The following is a 210-nucleotide window of genomic DNA, read 5'->3' on the forward strand; positions in this document are numbered from 1 at the left end:
AATCTGGGTGAACAGATTACTAATAATAGGAATATATGTTTAGGCCTCTCACTATTTGATCTATTTTTATGTAAACAGTCCACTTGACCATAAAACTACTATATCCATGTAACTCCTGGTGATATAACATATGTCATTATTGTCTATTTTGTGCAATTAGCCCATGAAGTCTATCACATTTTTAGGTATTTCTCAAGTACATCCCTATAA

Source organism: Nannospalax galili, unplaced genomic scaffold (genome assembly GCF_000622305.1).
Source record: "Nannospalax galili isolate Female #2095 unplaced genomic scaffold, S.galili_v1.0 scaffold137, whole genome shotgun sequence".
NCBI classification, from domain to species: domain Eukaryota; kingdom Metazoa; phylum Chordata; class Mammalia; order Rodentia; family Spalacidae; genus Nannospalax; species Nannospalax galili.